Raw genomic sequence first — 6000 nt, 5'->3', positions numbered from 1 at the left:
GAAACTGTGAAAAAGGAGTTGAAAAAGTTGGAAGGTCTTGAAGAAATTGAAAGGTTTGAAGTCACTAAATGGCTAGCACCACTCATTAGAACACACACACCAAGGGTTGAGATAAGGTTGTGCATTGACCCAAAAGCTTTAAACAAGAATGTGATAGTTCTAAGTGAGAGGTTGTCTTTACTTCAAGGTGCAAAGAAATTTTCATCACTAGACCTAGCTTCAGCATACCATCAGATTATGTTACAAGAGGACTCACAAGATTACACAGCATTTGTTACACCTGGCGGTACCTAAGATTCAGAGTAATGACATTTTAATTGATCACACCAGCTAGTTGGGTGTGCTATACATAATATCTCAGAATGAATGAAGGACATTAAGACATGCCAACATGAAATATTATGTTTTGGAAAAGATGCTGAAGAACACAATAGAAGGTTAAGTTTCATCTTGAAACCCTCACCCTGCGCACGGCAGACGATATTTTCTAAACCAATTATGCACTACTCACTTCTGCTCCTTACATTCAATAATACGACCCCCCCTCCTTCGGCAGCCCGGAAAAGGCTTGACGACTCTGCGGTTCCTTGCCGAGGCGCGTCGTCCGCCGACGGTCTTGGGCGGCGCTCTTTGCACCTTTGGCAACTTGGGCAGGGTATCCCCATAACTTTGACTCAATGGTTTCCGCCACACCCCTGCTCCATATGGACCGTCCTCTCAACCCGGCGAATGCTGGAACTTTTTTTGCTGTTTCATTATTTTCCTTACTGTTATATATTGTTTTTGAGTGCTTTTTCTATGGTTGTAGGTTTTGTCACACGCTAATTAATCGCATACATAGCAACAGTGGCATATGTCATGACTACATTATTAGTAGGTTCACATTTCATACCACTAAAGTCACTAACTGGCTAGCCCGGAGGGTAACCGACATAATAGTTTTACAATGGGGACGATGGTCACATACTTACCTGGATTTATCAAACCTAAAATCGTCGAATGGCCCCACTAACTCAACAAGGTATCTTGAAATACAAGATACTCACATGGAATATTAAACGTATGGCAACACCGAGTAAGCGGCAGCAGATTCACACATTTCTTAAAAGGCATCAGGTACACATAGCCTTACTACAAGAGACACACCTCTCTAAATCCACTCGGAAAGCACACGTACAAAATGGAAAGGTCAACTGCATGGCACCACTTCCTCGTCCTTCGCTCGCGGGGTGGCGATCTAGATTGCTCCTGGGGTTCCGTTTACTATATCGCGCACACAATGCGACCCCAATGGTAGGCATGTGATTCTAGAAGGCGTCCTTGACGGGTTCACCTTACCGCTCGTAGCGTTGTACTCCCCAAATTCAAATCAACGCGATTTCCTAGGTACGCTCTCCACTGACAATCTTAGTGATCCCTCGCTAGAGTGTATATGGGGGGGCGACTTCAACACCGTCCTAGATACCCAAATAGACCGCTCATTCCCCCCACTCGTCTCTGCTCCATCCCACCGTGCCTCGCACGCACTGGCAAGTTGGGCCTCCAATAACGGCTTGAGTGACATCTGGAGATTGGGTCACCCCACCCACCGCGAATACTCTTACTACTTCTCCGTACATAAACTACACACCAGAATAGACATGGTTTTCGTATCCGCAGCCGTAATTCACAAAGTGTGTGCAACCGAATACCTGGCACGCACCATATCAGATCATAATCCGCTCAGCGTAATAATGACCTGGGGCTACACGCATACTCGCATACCAACATGGCGCCTGCAGACAGAAGCTCTCTCAGACCCTCCCTTCCATGCAGAAATGTCTAATCGTCTGGCTGATTATTTCTCACTGAATAAAAATACAACTACATCTCGCGCTACAGAATGGGATGCCCATAAGGCGGTGATACGCGGACACTGTCTCGCGGCCACAGTGGGGGTTAGAAGGACTCTTATCAAAGAATTACAAGATCTAGAGGTTAAACTCCGCAAAGCGGAGGTTGCGGTCTCTACCAAAGAGTCCACACTTGCTGCCCTTGCTGAGAGCTGTCCACAAAGAAGCTGACACAAGGCTATGCAGGCACGACTACAGACACTACATGACAAGACAACACGCCGAGGTAGATAGATCAGGCAGGCTGTTGGCATGGCTGACCCGCCAACCCTCACAATCATCACCTATTGGTGCGTTACGCTTGAACTCCGACATCATTATTAACACCCAAGCAGGAATTAACGAAGCCTTCTCCACATATTGCCGCACCTTATATACGCCCCTCCCCCCCCCATCGGAGTAGCAATTAGCTGACATACTCTCTCTCGTCTCCCAGAATCCACATATCACTGACAATGCCATCACCTTCGACGGTCCCATTACTATAGAGGAACTGCGCTCAGCTCTGGCACAAATGGCACGCAGAAAAACACCTGGCTCAGATGGCTTACCGGTAGAGTATTATAACTCCCATGCCACCCACCTCCTACAACCACTCATAGAGGTATTTAATGAAGCGCGCGGTGTTCTACAACTGCCAGACACTATGCGTGAAGCGCTAATAGTCGTCCTCCCGAAGGCAGACCGCGATCCCCTCGACGTGAAATCATACAGACCGCTCTCTCTCCTTAACACAGACTGCAAACTATTAGGGAAAATACTGGCAAACAGACTACTCCCTTACTTATCAAGCTTAATACACCCTGATCAGTCTGGCTTTATTCCAGGGAGAAGCACCTCTTTAAATATTAGATGACTACTTCATATAATGCACAGTAATACAGAAACAGAAGCGGTGGCACTCTCCCTTTGATATCGAGAAAGCGTTTGACACGCTGAGCTGGGATTGCCTTCTACGCACACTAAAAGCGTTTGGATTTGGTCCAGGCTTCATCAGCTGGATTAAAACACTTTACTCCAAACCCACAGCCCGAGTTAAAAATGGGCGTGCTATCTCTGAAGCATTCCCCAAAGGCAGAGGCACTAGACAAGGTTGCCCATTATCCCCTTTATTATTTGCCATAGCCATGGAACCATTAGCAATCAAGCTACGTAGCTATGCACATACATGGGGCATCACTGAGTATAACATACACCATATTGTATCCCTATATGCAGATGACGCCCTGATATACCTACGTAATCACACCACCTCCATGTCTGAGGTGTTGTCAGTGCTTGACTCCTTCGCTCTCGCCTCCGGACTGCGGGTCAACTGGTCCAAGTCAAGCATTTTCCCCCTTACCCCCATACCATCCGATCTCCACATGACACTTCCGCAATATCAATTGCCATGTTCACACACTACTTTTAAATACCTGGGGACACAAATTTATCACTCTATTGCCGATTTGAAAGAGGGCAATATCGATAGGGCACTCAGTTCTACCCGCAGCTCACTATCGTTTTGGAGCTCACTCCCTCTATCCCCTATGGGCTTGGTAGCGATTGCCAAAATACTCATCCTCCCCAGGTTCTTATATTATTTCACTGCCCTTCCATTATGCTTGCCACGCTCCTTTTTCAGTAAACTGCACTCATTATTAACCGACCTGCTCTGGGGCAACGACAGACGCAGAGTAACGCTAGCTATAACACAATACCCGCAAGATGCGGGCGGTCTGGGCATGCCTAACTTCGAAAGATACTTTGCAGCTGCCCAGTTATTATGGCTATCCACATGGCTCAGTGAAACTTCCCTGCCCGAACGCATAATACTTCAAGCACACATAGCTCCGCAAACGATACTGTCCTCACTCTTATCCGGTCCTAATCGCCTATCCTCAAAACCCATATTGTTGGAGGCAGCTCGTTTCTGCTGGCGCAGATACGTACAAAGCGAGGCACCCACACTTCCTTACTCCCCTCTGTTACCATTGCTTCAGCTGCCAGGTACCCAGACACTCTCAACACACCATGATACACGGGACATGAGCATACTGAACGTAGGCGATTATTACACCAACTCCACAATGCGCACCTTTGCGGAACTAGTGGCAGCTGGGGTTATGCACATCGTGCCTTCTTGACATATAGCGCCATTAAAAGGTTACTTAATAACCTCTGGCGCTCTGGTAACAATGAACCACCCGAATCCCAATTACTTACCACTATCCTTACCATAGGTAGAGCAAAAGGTATCATAACTAAACTATACAAAGTACTGCTAGCTGAGGTCTTCTCTGCCCTGCCGCTTGTTAAAGCGCATTGGGACTCCGTCCTCCCTTCTCCTCTATCACAAGAAACTTGGGTCGCGGTTCTCACAACGATCAAGTCCATATCTCGCAATCCTCGCCTGCGGTACACTCAATTCAATTACATCCACCAGTCATACCTATCCCCGGCCCGTATCGAAAGAATATACCCAAACACAAATCAGTCTTGCCCCAGATGCGCTATTCCGGCAGCAGACTTTTACCATATGGTCTGGAGCTGCCACTCAATAAACGCGGCTTGGCAGCGCGTGACGGATGCCACAGCAGACATCTCATCCCATACTTTGAGGCCCACTCCAGACTCCTGCTTACTTGGCATACGTCGCCGCACCAAAAGCGACAAACATATACACAGATTCATTGATCTTGCATTTGTTGTCTTCAAGCGGCTAATAGCTACGCACGGGAAGGCCCCACACGTCACATCCCACTCCGCTTGGCTCCGTGACTTCCATAGCCGTGCACAAGCCGAAGCTCAGACAGACTGGAGCGTAGTCCTTACAACACAAAGGTCTGCTGCTAGATGGCCCTGAAGTCTGGGACATTTTTGTGGTAGCAATGGAAGGTAGGGATGATACATACCCACCCTAAACCATAAATGGTGCATGTACTATTTTTCTTGCTAAATATTTATATCACATTACTCTCAATTGTTCCATCTGTACTCACCCACTGCATTAACTTCTTTATTCTACCTCCCCCAATACAACAACGCAATACTTTAGTGTGCTTCCCCTACAACTACGCTATTACGCAATCCACGCCTAGCCTTGCCTAGTACCAGCTTGGGTCTGAGCCCCTTCCTGTCATACAACTCATATTTTAATCATAACTTCACGTCCCCTATACACAACAGATGTATCCTTCTTCCCCCCCCTCATGCCCTCTTAGGGCTGTAGCCAACAACAGGAATGATATTGCCGGTGTTTAGCTGTGACTTTAATTATTTTCCCTTTTTTTTTATTTCTCTTTTACACAGTTTCAAGTTGTATCTTTCGCACTCCATTGTGCAACTGCGCTGTACCAGTTTATAATTGTGTGCAAATAGATTGCAAAACTATTAATAGTAAAATGTAATGTTGTGTGTGCATAAAGTTCAATAAACAGATTTAAAAAAAAAAGTTTCATCTTGAAAAGGTTGAAAAGTAAATATAAAGGTCTCACTCTATGTAGATTTTATAGAGATGAATTATTTTTTAAGCCACAGAAGGAAGGAATACAACCCAAAGAGGAACTACTGAATGCTACTGATAAAAACCCTCCTCCTGAAAACAAAGATGAATTGATGCCACCCATGGGCTAGAGTGAATTATATGAGAAATGTATTAGTAAGTTTGCTGATAAAACACATAAAATCAAATTTCTCTTTAAAGGTATGAGGGTGTGGGGGTAATGAGTGGTAACAGGACTATGAGAATTAAAAAAAAGAACTTAGGAATGCACAGTGTGTGTATATAGTTATGATATTGGTGCTGAAAACATGTGTTACAGATGCATGAATGAAGGGCTTTAGGGGCTGTCTTATTACAGACAGAATGTAATGCAGAAAGAGCAATAGTGTTTATTTCTAGAAGAGTAAAAGAAGGAGAGAAAATATACCCATAGTGGAAAGCGAAGCATTGGTTGTTCACTGGCAATATAGAATTTGAAGAATGTTTTGTTGGCAAAAGAATTTGTCATGAGCGGTCATTGCATTACAGGAATATAATTTCAGAATAGAGTACCTATCAGGAAAATTCAACATAGTTCTAAATGGAACTAATAGAAACAAATGAAGGAGAGGAAGATGATGA

The sequence above is a fragment of the Pleurodeles waltl genome, chromosome 6 (genome assembly GCF_031143425.1).
Source record: "Pleurodeles waltl isolate 20211129_DDA chromosome 6, aPleWal1.hap1.20221129, whole genome shotgun sequence".
Lineage (NCBI taxonomy): Eukaryota > Metazoa > Chordata > Amphibia > Caudata > Salamandridae > Pleurodeles > Pleurodeles waltl.
This window is presented reverse-complemented; position numbering follows the sequence as displayed.